Source organism: Oryctolagus cuniculus, chromosome 18 (genome assembly GCF_051225735.1).
Source record: "Oryctolagus cuniculus isolate XC-2025 breed Fujian yellow rabbit chromosome 18, ASM5122573v1, whole genome shotgun sequence".
Taxonomy (NCBI): Eukaryota; Metazoa; Chordata; class Mammalia; order Lagomorpha; family Leporidae; genus Oryctolagus; species Oryctolagus cuniculus.
In genome coordinates, this window is record NC_142884.1 from 14819855 (window position 1) to 14833356 (window position 13502).

Consider the following 13502-nt stretch of genomic DNA (forward strand, 5'->3'; position numbering starts at 1 on the left):
CGCGTACACGAGTCCACAGCTGGGAGGAGCTTGATGTGGACACAAAGCAGCGCAGGAGGCCGTGGGCACCATGGGGATGATTTCAGCAGTCCTGGACCAATGCCTTCTGCAGACCAAGTTTCCAAGCCCGTAGTAGGTAGCGACAGTAATGAAATATTTCTAATGCTCCTTCTGTCTTCCAGGTACTTTCATTAGGCACTTGCCGTGTGTGGGTATGAGTGCCTGTGCGTGTGGTGGAAGGGAAGACACGAGCAGCCGTAAGGACTTGAGCAAATACACAATGTGCCTGGTGGGCACTTTCGAAGTTAGAGCCCAAGTTCTCCGGAAGCTCCGTCTTTGCTCAGTATACCCTGTTAGCTCTAACAGGTAAGCGGATGAATTCAGGGGCTGTGGGCAAATGCCTCCAATGGAGCGAAACTTCAAAAGTCATGCGAGACAACAATAACAATGACCCCTAAATATTTATAATGTGCTTTCTATGTCATAGGTTTTTTTTTTTTTTTATAAATACTCTGCATCGACTATCACCTTGATCTTGTGTTTCACTTAATCTCCAAATGACTAAACCAAACATAACAAGGGTTAGGTAATTACACAGGAAGTGCCAGAAGCACTTTTTTTTTTTTTGGTATGGTAGATGGAAAATTACAAATCTTTATTGTAGAATAGCACTCCTTTTCAGAAATGAGTGACAAAACTAGCATCTTCCATAGAATTTTGGGAACTTTTTCTTTTTTCTTTCTTTCTTTCTTTCTTTGACAGGTAGAGTTATAGACACTGAGACAGACAGAGAGAAAGGTCTTCCTTCCATTAGATCACTCCCCAAATGGCTGTCATGGCCAGCGCTGTGCCGATCCGAAGCCAGGAGCCAGGTCTTCCTCCTGGTCTTCCATGTGGGTGCAAGGGCCCAAGCACTTGAGCCATCCTCCACTGTCCTCCCAGGCCACAGCAGAGATCTGAACTGAAAGAGGAGCAACCGGGACTAGAACCCAGTGCCCATATGGGATGCTGGAAACGCAGGTAGAGGATTAAGCAAGTGAGCCACAGCACCGGCCCCAGAACTTTTTCTTTTTAAAGATTTATTTATTTATTTGAAGTCAGAGTTACACAGAGAGGAAGGCAGAGTGAGAGAGAGGTCCTTCATCTGATGGTCCACTCCTCAACTGGCTGCAATGGCCAGAGCTGTGCCGATCTGAAGCCAGGAACCAGGAGCTTCCTCCGGGTCTCCCTCACGGGCGCAGGAACCCAAGGACCTGGGCCATCTTCCACTGCTTTCCCAGGCCACAGCAGAGAGCTGGACCAGAAGCGGAGCAGCCGGGCCTCGAACCGGCGTCCATATGGGATGCCAGCACTTCAGGCCAGGGCGTTAACTCACTGCACCACAGTGCCAGCCCCCTTTTAATTTTTTTAGAAAGCTTTTATTTAATGAATACAAATTTCACAGGTACAGTTTTAGGAATATAGCAATTCTTTCCCCCTTACTTGCCCTCCCACCCTTACTCTCATCCCACCCTCTACTGCTCTCCCATCCCATTCTTCATTAAGATTCATTTTTAATTATCTTTATATACAGAAGACCAACTCTATACTAAGTAAAGATTTCAACAGTTTGCACCCACACAGGCACACAGAGTACAAAGTACTGTTTGAAAACAAGTTTTACCATTAATTCTTATAGTACAACACATTAGGACAGAGATCCTACATGGGGAGTAAGTACACATGGAGAGTAAGTAACTCCTGTTGTTGATTTAACAATTGACACTCTTATTTATGATGTCAGTAATCACCCAAGGCTCTTGTTGTGAGCTGCCAAGGTTATGGAAGCCTTCTGAGTCCACAAACTCTGTCTGTATTTACACAGGGCCATAAGCAAAGTGGAAGTTCTCCCCTCCCTTCAGAGAAAGTAACCTCCTTCTTTGGTGGCCCCTTCTTTCTACTGGGATCTCACTCACAGAGATCCTTCATGTAGATCATTTTTGACACAGTATCTTGGCTTTCCATGCATGAAAAGCTCTCATGGCCTTTTCAGCCAGATCTGAATACCTTAAGGGCTGATTCTGAGGTCAGAATGCTGTTTAGGGTATTTGTCATTCTATGAGTCTGCTGTGTGGCCTGCTTCCCATGTTGGATCATTCTCTTTTTAATTCTATTTATTGTTATTACCAGAAACTTGGTCTTATTTATGTGATCTCTTTGACACTTAAACCTATCTATGTGATCAGTTATACACTTAATATGAGCACTTTAACATGTAAGATGGCATTACTACCACCCAGCTTAAGAGGATTTAGAGTCCATTGGCAAGTTTTTAGTTTTACCCTTAGGGGTAAGTTCATGGGAATGTGTGCCAAACTGTATTTCTCCTCCCTCTCTTATTCCCACTCTTATTTTCTACTAAGATCTATTTTCAATTGGATTTAAACACCTACGAATAATTCTGTGTTGAGTAAAGAGTTCAACCAATGGTATTAAGTAGAAAAAGAAAATAGTAAAAAATAAAATAATAAAACTGTTCCTTGACAGTCAAGACAAGGGTTGTTCAAGTCACTGCTTCTCATAGTGTCAGTTTCACTTCTACAGGTTTCTTTTTAGGTGTCTGTTAGTCATCACAGATCAGGGAGAACATATGGTATTTGTCCCTTTGGGATTGGCTTATTTCACTAAGTATGATGTTTTCCAGGTTCATCCATTTTGTTGCAAATGACCGGATTTCATTTTTTTTTACAGCTGTGTAGTATTCCATAGAGTACATATCCCATAATTTCTTTATCCCGTCTTCTGTTGACAGGCAGTTAGGTTGATTCCATGTCTTAGTTATTGTGAATTGAGCTGCAATAAACATGGAGGTGCAGATAGCTCTTTTATTTGCTGATTTCATTTCCCTTGCATAAATTCCAAGGAGTGGGATGGCGGGGTCGGATGGTAGGACTATATTCAGATTTCTGAGGAATCTCCAAACTGTCTTCCATAGTGGCTTTACTAACAGTTCGCATTCCCACCAATAGTGGATTAGGGTACCTTTTTCCCCACATCCTCGCCAGCATCTGTTGTTGGTAGATATCTGTATGAAAGCCATTCTAACTGGGGTGAGGTGAAATCGCATTGTGGTTTTGAGTTTTATTTCTCTGATGGCTAGTGATCTTGAACATTTTTTTTATTTCCTCTTTTGCAAAATGCCTGTTTAGGTCCTTGGTCCATCTCTTAACTGGGTTGTTTGTTTTGTTGTTGTGGAGTTTCTTGATCTCTTTGTAGATTCTGGTTGTTAATCCTTTATCAGTTGTATAGTTTGCAAATAATTTCTCCCATTCTGTTGGTTGTCTCTTCACTTTCCTGACCATTTCTTTTGTCGTACAGAAACTTCTCAATTTGATGTAATCCCTTTTGTTAATTATGGCTCTGGCCACTTGTGCCTCTGGGGTCTTTTCCAAGAAGTCTTTGCCTGTGCCAATGTCTTGCAGGGTTTTTCCTATGTTCTATAATAATTTGATGGTATCAGGTCATATATTTAGATCTTTAATCCAGGTTGAGTGGATTTCTGTGTAAGGTGTAAGGTAGGGGTCTTGCTTCATACTTCTGCATGTGGAAATCCAGTTTTCCCAGCACCATTTGTTGAATAGACTGTCCTTGCTCCAGGGATAGGTTTTTAGCTCCTTGATCAAATAAAAGTTGGTTGTAGATGCTTGGATTGATTTCTGGTGTTTCTATTCTGTTCCATTGGTCTATCCATCTATTTTTGTACCAGTACCAGGTTGTTTTGATTATAACTGCCTTATAGTATGTTTTGAAATCTGGTATTGTGATGCCTCCATCTTTGTTTTTGTTGTATAAGATTGGTTTAGCTATTTGAGGTCTCTTGTGCCTCCATATGAATTTCAGCATCATTTTTTCTAGATCTGAGAAGAATGTCTTCGGTATTTTGATTGGTATTTCATTGAATCTGTAAATTGCTTTTGGAAGAATGGACATTTTGATGATATTGATTCCTCCAATCCATGAACATGGAAGATTTTTCCACTTATTTTGTATTTTCTTCTATTTCTTTCTTTAATGTTTTGTAATTCTCATCATAGAGATCTTTGACATCCTTGGTTAAATTTATTCCAAGGTATTTGATTGTTTTGTAGCTATTGTGAATGGGATTGATACTAGAAGTTCCTTCTCAGCTGTGGCATTGTCTGTGTATACAAAGGCTGTTGATTTTTGTGTATTGACTTTATATCCTGCTACTTTACCAAACTCTTCTATGAGTTCCAATAGTCTCTTAGTGGAGTTTTTTGGATCTCCTATATATAGAATCATGTCATCTGCAAATAGGATAATTTGACTTCCTCTTTCCCAATTTGTATCCCTTTAATTTCTTTTTCTTGTCTAATGGCTCTGGCTAGAACTTCCAGGACTATATTGAATAGCAACGGTGAGAGTGGGCATCCCTGTTGGTACAGGATCTCAGTGGGAATGTAGAAGCACTTTTTTAAAAAAATATTTATTTACTTGAAAGTCAGAATTACACACAGGGAGAAGGAGAGGCAGAGGCAGAGGCGGAGGCAGAGGCAGAGAGAGAGAGAGTCTTCCATCCACTGATTCACTCCCCAGTTGGCCACAATGGCAGGAGCTGAGCCCATCTGAAGCCAGGAGCCAGGAGCCAGGAGCTTCCTCCGGGTCTCCCGTGCAGCTGCAGGGACCCAAGGACTTGGGCCATCTTCTACTGCTTTCTCAGGCCATAGTAGAGAGCTGGATCCGAAGTGCAGCAGCCAGGACTTGAACCAGCGCCTATATGGGATGCTGGCACTGCGGGCAGCAGCTTTACCCACTAAACCACAGCATCAGCCCCATAGAAGCTCTTTTTTTTTAAACCCAAACCATCTGACTTCAGAGGGCTGCTGTGTTGCATGTGCTGTAACTAATGTATTAACGACCTCACTTCTTACCCTCTTCCACACAAACATACATACATGAGTCCAACACACAGAGCCCCACATGCCCCTCAGGTAAGTCCTTCGCAGGATGACCCAGCATCCATGTCTTACAATCCAAGGAGCCACGCCTCCTTCCTTCCATACATTCACCCACCACCACACCTTCACTTCTGCTCATTTACAATTCCACTTCCTGTTCATCCACTCAAAGACCCATTCATTCATTATTGTAAGAAGCCATCAATCCATCTAACTATCAGTAAATCCACTATTCTTCTCTACATTTTCTTCCATTCATGCATTTAACCTTCCAACTATTCAATTCAATAATTTCCATCCAGTTATTCTTTTTTTTTTTTGACAGGCAGAGTGGACAGTGAGAGAGAGAGAGAGAGAGAGAGAGAAATGTCTTCCTTTGCCATTGGTTCACCCTCCAATGGCTGCCACGCAGATCCGAAGGCAGGAGCCAGGTGCTTATTCTGGTCTCCCGTGGGGTGCAGGGCCCAAGCACTTGGGCCATCCTCCACTGCTCTCCCAGGCCACAGCAGAGAGCTGGTCTGGAAGGGGGGCAACCGGGACAGAATCCGGTGCCCCGACCGGGACTAGAACCCAGGGTGCTGGCGCCACAAGGCGGAGGATTAGCCTAGTGAGCCACGGCGCCAGCCCATCCAGTTATTCTTTCAATAATTTATCCAATTCTCAAATCATCTATCCTGGAACCCTATACTCATTCACTAGGTCTTTTTTTCCATTAATCCCTTCAATACAATTAATGAAATTCTCATTATAAAATAGTTAGATAGTGAATGTATTGTTGTTGGAATGGAGTACAATGCAGTGGAACCATTTGGCAAAGAGCAATGAGCAATGATGGATAAAAGAAATACAGAATACAGCCAGTGTTCCTTAACTGAAGATATTTGGTACCTGTAACAATTCTGATGGTGAAAAAACATGGTTTGATGGTGAATAAATGCTGTGGATTGGTTTCCAAACATCCTACTTCTTTTAGAGGTAAAAAAATGGCATTGGTCTTTGTTTACTTGAATAATTGATATGTGTTGCTCCCCCTCTTCACGGAGGAACGACACAGAACCCTGCGCTGTTCTTTTGTCTGCTTGGCCCTTCCCGGGTTTGCTGCTGGTCCTTCCCAGGTTGGCTGCCGACCCTTCCACCTCCGTGGAAGGGCGGCTCCCCCTGCCACTTTCCCCACTTCCACGGGGGAGCGGCACACTGCCGGCCGGCTCTCTCGGGGGCTGCTCAGATGTTATCCGGATGTTCCCTTTAGATGTTCCTGGTGCATGTTGTCTCTCTCCTCCTTTATAGTCCTCTTCCACCAATCCCAACTCTGCTACCCACACGCCGAGTACGCTGCTCTCCTCCAATCAGGAGCAGGATCAGCTCCTGCAGGTCATCACTCAAGTTGGCGAGAGGCAGCTGCGTAGAAGTTGTTTACTCCCTTCTCAGCGCCATATTGTGGGAGAGCAGATGCATAGAATAAGTCTTAATTCCAGTAACTTAGTCTAGTCCGAGTTGCTCCCCACAGATATGTATCATAAATGCATAGATTATTCACATGAATTTGTGAATAAAGAAAAATCTAGTAAGTTTGTTGGAGTTCCAGAAACATCTGGTTAGCATACCTAAAATCATGCAATGAGAAACCATAAAAAGCATAGTACTCTGGACCTACTACTATCCAAGATGATATCAAATTTGACATGAGAAACCACATTATTCTCAAAGAGCAAGAACAACACCAAAACAAGCCATGTCATGCAAAACCAACCCATAGTCAAAAATATACTGAAACCCTTTGTTTGAAGTGTTTTGCTCCTTTCCACCAAAAATAATAGATTCCATAGAACTTCTCCAGTAAGATGAGAAGCTCTGTCATTCTGTAACTCTATGGGATTTCCCAGTTTGGATGCGTTTTTCTTTTCGGGAAACATTTACTAATTCCCATAACCATGACTCCTCTATAATAGTCAACCCCGTGAGAATGTGTACCAGTCAACACTGACACATACAAGAGGACTTCAAAAGGTTCATGGAAATGCATATTGAGAAAAAAGTATACACAGAGAGGCCGGCACTGTGGCATGGTGGGCTAAGCCTCTGCCTGTGGTGCCAGCATCCCATATGGGCTCCTCTTCTGATCCAGCTCTCACCTATGGCCTGAGAAAGCAATAGACGATGGCCTAAGTGCTTGGGCCCCTGAACCTGCATGTGCAACCTGGAAGAAGCTCCTGGCTCCTGGCTCCAGATCAGCCCAGCTCTAGCCATTGTGGCCATTTGAGGAGTGAACTAACAGATGGAAGACCTTTCTCTCTCTCTGTGACTCTACTTCTCAAATAAATCAAAAAATATTTTTAAAAATGCATGGATGGAGTCCAAAATTTTTGGCACCAAAATAAACATTTCTTAATTTCATTTTTGGAAGTTCTTTCACATGTTATTTTTTCATGTGTTAATAAATATACTGAAAGAAAGCTAAATATAATTTCTTATTTGAAATGCTTTTCGGGGCTGAAGCTGTGGCGTAGCGGTTCTAGACCCAGCTGCTCCACTTCCAATCCAGCTCTGCTATGGCCTGGGAAAGCAGTACAAGATGGCCCAAGTCCCTGGGCCCCTGCACCCACATGGGAGACCCAGAAGAAGCTCCTGGCTCCTGGCTTTGGATCGGCCCACCTCTGGCCGTTGCAGCCATCTGGGGAGTGAACCAGCGGATGGAAGACCTCCCCCTGCCCTGCCTCTCTTCTCTCTGTGTAACTGTGACTTTCAGCAAAATAAATAATCTTTTAAAAAAAATAAATGCTTTTCACATAATTTAAATCAACTAAGTCTAATATGGATCTTCTGGAAATTTCAGTTAGAAAATAATTTGAATGGCTACTAATAAAAAGATTAAAAATAACAAGTGCTGGTGAAGTCACTGAGAAGGGGAACTCACTCCTGGTAGGAATCCACATTAGTGCACTCACTATGGAAACCAGTTGGGAGATTCCTTTAAAGACTGAAAGTGGAACCACCATGTCTCAGCAGGCCTACTGCCGGGCACCCATCCAAAGGATATGCATATCCAAAGAGACACCTGCGCTCCCGTCATGACAGTCAGGACAAGGAGTCTGTCCAGGTGTCCACCTGTGGAAGGGTAGATACAGAAAAGGTGGCACATCCCTGTGCACATACCTACACAATGGGGCATTACTCCACCACAAAAAATGAATGAAATCCTGTCATTTGCAGCAAAATGGATGGAACTGGAGGGCACCATGTTAGGTAGAATCAAGCCAGACAAAGACAAATACTGGAAATTCTCTCTCACATGTGGGATCTTCAAAGTTCGCAGAAATGGGCATTATAGCAAATCAAAACCACAATGAGGTTTCACCTCACCCCGGTTAGAATGGCTCACATACAGAAATCTACCAACAACAGATGCTGGCGAGGATGTGGGGAAAAAGGGACACTAACCCACTGTTGGTGGGAATGCAAACTGGTCAAGCCACTATGGAAGTCAGTCTGGAGATTCCTCAGAAACCTGAATATAACCCTACCGTTCGACCCAGCCATCCCACTCCTCGGAATTTACCCAAAGGAGTTTAAATTGGCAAACAAAAAAGCGGTCTGCACCCTAATGTTTATCGCAGCACAATTCACAATAGCCAAGACCTGGAACCAACCTAAATGCCCATCAACGGTAGACTGGATAAAGAAATTATGGGATATGTATTCTTTAGAATACTATACCGCAGAAAGAAACAACGAAATCCAGTCATTTGCAACAAAATGGAGGAATCTGGAACACATCATGCTGAGTGAAGTAAGCCAATCCCAAAGGGACAAATACCATATGTTCTCCCTGATCGGTGACAACTGACTGAACACCAAAAAGGAAACCTCCTGAAGTGAAATGGACACTATGAGAAACGGTGACTTGATCAGCATAGCCCTGACTGTTAATGAACAACTTAATACATTATCCCTCTTAGTAGTTTTTTTGTCTGTTCTACTTAATATGACTGGTTTAATTCTGTAATTATCACACAGTTATTCTTAAGTGTTGAAAATTAACTGAAATGTGATCCCTGTTAAACATAAGAGTGGGAATAAGAGAGGGAAGAGATGTATAATTTGGGACATGCTCAAGCTGACTTGCCCCAAATGGTAGAGTTAGAAACATACCAGGGGATTCCAATTCAATCCCATCAAGGTGGCACGTACCAATGCCATCTCACTATTCCAAGTGATCAATTTCAGTTCACAATTGATCATAATGAAAGGACTAAGAGTCAAAGGGAGCACATAAACAAGTCTAGTACCTGCTAACACTAACCGATAAAATAAATAAAGGGGAGAGTGATCCAACATGGGAAGTGAGATACTCAGCAGACTCATAGAATGGCAGATGTCCTAAATAGCACTCTGGCCTCAGAATCAGCCCTAAAGGCATTCGGATCTGGCTGAAAAGCTCATGAGAGTATTTCAGGCATGGAAAGCCAAGACACTCTGGCAAAAAGATCTCTGTGAGTGAGATCCCAGTGGAAAGAACAGGTCTTCAAAGAAGGAGGTACCTTTCTCTGAAGGGAGGAGAGAACCTCCACTTTGACTATGACCTTGTCTAAACAAGATAAGAGGCGGAGAACTCAGAGGGCTTCCATAGCCTTGGAAACTCATGACTGGAGCATAGGGAGATTACTGATGCCATAGACAGGAGTGTCAATTGGTAAAGTCAACAACAGGAGTCACTGTGCACTTACTCCTCATGTAGGATCTCTGTCCTTAATGTGCTGTACATTGAGATTTAATGCTATAACGAGTACTCAAACAATATATTTCACTTTGTGTTTCTATGGGGGTACAAACTGTTGAAATCTTTACTTAATGCATACTAAACTGATCTTCTGTAAAAAAAAAAAAAAAGAAATTATCAATTCCCAACTTGACTCTCACTGGGATTAAACATGACAATAGGTCTGAACTGATTTCATCATCATTTAAAAAAAATCATCTATTATTTTTCACTTTATGTTTCTGTGTGGGAGCAAACTGTTGAAATCCTTACTTAATGTATACTAAGCTGATCTTCTGTATATTAAGATAATTGAAAATGAATCTTGATGTGAATGGAAGGGGAGAGGGAGTGGGAAAGGGGAGGGTTGTGGGTGGGAGGGACGGTATGGCGGGGGAAGCCATTGTAATCCATAAGTCGTACTTTGGAAATTCATATTCATTAAATAAAAGTTTAAAAAAATGTGCATTATAAAAAATTTGTGCACAGATTTCATTTTTTTGTACCAAAATGAATTTACCTTTTAATTCCATTTTTCTATGAACTTTGAAGTATCCTCATGTGTGGAAGCTAAGAAGTCCATCCAAACATAGAACAGTGGTTACTGGAGGCTGGTAAGCGGGGGATGGAGGGGCCGGCACCATGGCTCACTTGGTTAATCCTCCACCTGCGGTGCCAGCATTCCATGTGGGCACCGGGTTCTAGTCCCAGTTGCTCCTCTTCCAGTCCAGCTCTCTGCTGTGGCCCGGGGGAGCAGTGGAGGCACCAGCCGTTGCAGCCATTTGGGGAGTGAACCAATGGAAGGAAGCCCTTTCTCTCTGTCTCCCTCTCACTGTCTAACTCTGCCTGTCAAAAAAAAAAAAAAAAAAAAAAAAGGCGGGGAAGGGAGAATTTGGAAACAGGCCTAGTTAGAGAGAGGAAAATGTTCTATTGTCCCCAGCACAGTGGGGTGACAGTAATTCATGGTAACATCTAACAGTGTGAGGAACCAGCAGATAGGAGCCCAAAGGCTCCAAACATAAGGAAGCGGAAATGCTAACTGCCTTGATTTTATCAGTACACATTTGATACATATATTGATATATCACAGTGTTCCCCATGCGCAATCAAAATAAATAAATAAGTAGACTGAATTTAGAGTTTCATCAGGGAGACAGAACACTTTCTAGGCTAGATATCGAAAGGTAAAGAAATATTTTCTGCGTGTGATTCCTTCTCCTTACAAGAAACCCACTGAGAACCTGGAAGCCAGCCTAAGGCAAGGGCTGCTGAACCTCACGGGACAGTGAGATATCCACACCGGCCTCCAAGGCGAGGTAGACAGGGGAACGGTACCTCGCGCAAGGGAGCGTGGGACTCTAGGAATGGTAAAAAGCCTCTGAACTTTTCTGGCAATGTGATAGCTTTTTAATACCAAGAAAAGTGAAGATTCAAGTTGTCTTGGGCTTTCGAGATAACTGTTTTTAGCATCAAGCCACAATAACAAGACACAGAACTGGAGAGAGTGGAAGAAAGACCTGTACAGGAGCTTTCAAGAAAGTGGAAAGGGGCCGGCACTGTGGTGTAGTAGGTAGGGCCACCGCCTGCAGTGCCCCCATCCCATATGGGCACTGGTTTGAGTCCCGGCTGCTCCACTTCCGATCCAGCTCCCTGCTATGGCCTGGGTCCTTGGGCCCCTGCACCCGCGTGGGAGACCCAGAAGAAGCTCCTGGCTCCTGGCTTTGGACTGGCTCAGCTCTGGCCATTGCAGCCATTTGGGGAGTGAACCAGTGGATGGAAGACCTCTGTCTCTCTCTGCCTCTGCGTCTCTGTAGCTTTGCCTTTCAAATAAATAAATAAATAAATAAATCTTAAAAAAAAAAAAAAAAAAAAAAAAAAAAAAACACAAGAAAGCGGAAAGAAAGTTACCAGCTAAACGGATCCTGTGAACTAGGGAAGTTTACAGTTCAGAAGGTTGGGTGAGAAATTTGAAAACAGATTCTGGATTAACAATCAGTCCTCTTGGGGTTGCATCATGACACAATGGGTGGAGTCACCGCCTGTGATGCCAGCATCCGTTATGAGCCCAGGTTCCCATCCCAGATGCTCCACTTCCAATCCAGCTCCCAGCTAACGGCTAAGGCGCCGAGAGACCCAGATGGAATTCCTGGCTCCTGGCTTCTGCCTTGCCTACTCCAGCCCCAGCCATCATGGCCATTTGGGGAGTAAACCAGCGGATGCAAGATATCTCTCCCCCCAACACACACCATAGCTCTGATTTTTAAATAAATAAATTTTTAAGAAAAATCAAAGCTCTTGCAAGTTTTTAGTAAAAGCAGATCAGTATTTAAAAAAAAAAACCTTTTTGCTTTAAACATAGAAAATTTGATTCTGTAATTAAATCCATGTACCAACGCTCACTCTTTTAAGAAGTCTATAATGGCTTTTAAATTATAACTCCCTCGATCGCATTCAGATTTCTTACAGCTTTGTCCTTTACAAACATCATGGGGCTTGCTCAGTAGGCTCTGTGACACGCTTCAATCTTTAGTTTTTTCCTGTTTCTTTTCTCACTTTTGGGAAAATTTCAGTCCTCCCACCTTAGAACAAAAATTTATTTTATCATAAAAATTTTCCCCATGCAAAAAAAAAGAATTCTGGGGCTGGTGCTATGGCGCAGTGGGTTAATGCCCTGGCCTGAAGCACCGGCATCCATACGGGCGCCACTTCGAGTCCCGGCTGCTCCTCTTCCAGTCCAGCTCTCTGCTGTGGCCTGGGAAAGCAGTGGAGGATGGCCCAAGTGCTTGGGCCCTGCACCCATGTGGGAGACCCGAGGAAGCTCCTGGCTCCTGGCTTCGGATCGGCGCAGCTCTGGCCATTGTGGCCAACTGGGGGTGAACCAGTGGATGGAAGACTTTCTCTCTCTCTCTCTCTCTGCCTCTCCTCTCTCTAACTCTGACTTTCAAATAAATAAATTTTCTTTTTTTTAAAAAAAAGAATGCTTTCTCTTTTTAACTTCCCTCACAAAAATGACATCCTCATAACTCCCTTCACATCTCTCTCCCCTACCTTCTGCTTTGTCTCTATTTCCTTCCTTAACTTTACATTGGGAGGTGCTGACGTTGTGCGTGGGTTGAAGCCTCAGCCTGCAGCACCAGCAATCCCATGTGGGTGCCACTTCCGATCCACCTTCCTGCTAATGTGCCTGGGAAAGCAACAGAGGACGGCCCAAGTCCTTGGGTCCCTGCACTCACTGAGCCCCTGCACCCATGTGGGAGACCTGGAAGAAGCTCCTGGCTCCTAACTTGGGATTGGCTCAGCTCTGGCCATTGCAGCCATTTGGGGAATGAAGCATGGATGAAAGACCTCTCTCTGTCTCTACCTCTCTCTGTAACTATTTCAAATAAATAAAATAAATCTTAAAAAAATTTTACATTTGGAACTATTCTTTTTTAAAAATCTCTGAATTTAGACAAAATTACTCTTTTTTTTTTTTTTTTGACAGGCAGAGTGGACAGTGAGAGAGAGAGACAGAGAGAGAGAGGTCTTCCTTTGCCATTGGTTCACCATCCAATGGCCACCGCAGCCAGCGCACCACGCTGATCCGAAGGCAGGAGCAAGGTGCTTCTCCTGGTCTCCCATGGGGTGCAGGGCCCAAGCACCTGGGCCATCCTCCACTGCACTCCCGGGCCACAGCAGAGAGCTGGCCTGGAAGAGGGACAACCGGGACAGAATCCGGAGCCCCGACTGGGACTAGAACCCGGGATGCCGGTGCCGCAGGTGGAGGATTAGCCTAGTGAGCCGCAGCA

At 43.7% G+C, this 13502-nt stretch overlaps 3 long non-coding RNA genes across 7 annotated transcripts in view; 1 reads left to right on the forward strand and 2 right to left on the reverse strand.

Moving 5' to 3' along the window:
• LOC149120791 (uncharacterized) overlaps window positions 1-7459 on the reverse strand; it is an 18082-nt gene extending 10623 nt beyond the window's left edge. The window contains exon 1 of one of the 3 annotated variants that reach the window (XR_016224533.1): window positions 1-7459. This is a non-coding gene — a long non-coding RNA (uncharacterized LOC149120791). The other 2 variants (XR_016224534.1, XR_016224535.1) reach the window with 2 other exon arrangements.
• LOC138846446 (uncharacterized) overlaps window positions 1-13502 on the reverse strand; it is a 66702-nt gene that overhangs the window by 22212 nt on the left and 30988 nt on the right. The window lies entirely within an intron of this gene.
• LOC149120792 (uncharacterized) overlaps window positions 237-13502 on the forward strand; it is a 34672-nt gene continuing 21406 nt past the window's right edge. The window contains exons 1-2 of the long non-coding RNA XR_016224536.1: window positions 237-366; window positions 7455-13502. The exon at window positions 7455-13502 is cut by the window's right edge and continues 21406 nt beyond it. This is a non-coding gene — a long non-coding RNA (uncharacterized LOC149120792). The remainder of the gene's footprint in view (window positions 367-7454) is intronic.